The following is an 829-nucleotide window of genomic DNA, read 5'->3' as shown; positions in this document are numbered from 1 at the left end:
TATAATGATATAAATGATAATAATATTGACAGCTTTACTGTCAATTACTGATCGATTATTCAATCAAGTCTGCCAAAAGAAACGGTATTTCTGTATCCTTCGCTTGGGTCCCTGGGCACTGCAGAATAGCCGGTAACGACCTGGCAGATCAGAAAGCAAAGGTCGCGATTTCTGAAAGGATTCCACATCGCGGAGTGCCTGTTCATGACTTCATTGGCCTCATTAAGCAGAGAATTAAATTTAAATGGCATCAAATATGGGCAAATGTTACTAAAAATAAATTACGAGAAATCAGAAGTGATGTTTCCCCTTGGATATCATCCACTAGAAATGTTCGCAAAGAGGAGGTGATTTTGACGCGCCTTCGAATTGGTCATACGGGCCTAACCCACGGTTACCTTATGGCTCACGATCCTCCACCTGTATGCCAAACTTACTGTAAAAAAAATCCTAACCAAATACCAAGCATTCATCAAATCTTTGTACGAATTACCAGCAGATGTCCATTCAATTTTGCAGGATAAGATACAAACTGTAGATAAATTTTTCGAATTTCTGAATCACTGAAAACTTTACCATAAAATTTCATCACAAGTTCTCATTTTTCAATAGTTATACATTTAAATTCGATAACATTCGGAAATTAAATCAATAAGGGCTATTAAAAGTCTAGTAAAAATTTCGGAAATCAAGGCAATAATGACCCTGATGTGGTTGATGCCTTAAAATAATAATAATAATAAAAATGACAGCTTTATAAACATTTTTACAGAACTAAAAGCCTCTTCCTTAGGAAGTATAAGTCTTGTCTATAAACATAAGGAATTTA

The sequence above is a fragment of the Halyomorpha halys genome, unplaced genomic scaffold (assembly GCF_000696795.3).
Source record: "Halyomorpha halys isolate HHAL.00 unplaced genomic scaffold, Hhal_1.1 Scaffold23.1, whole genome shotgun sequence".
NCBI lineage: Eukaryota > Metazoa > Arthropoda > Insecta > Hemiptera > Pentatomidae > Halyomorpha > Halyomorpha halys.
This window is presented reverse-complemented; position numbering follows the sequence as displayed.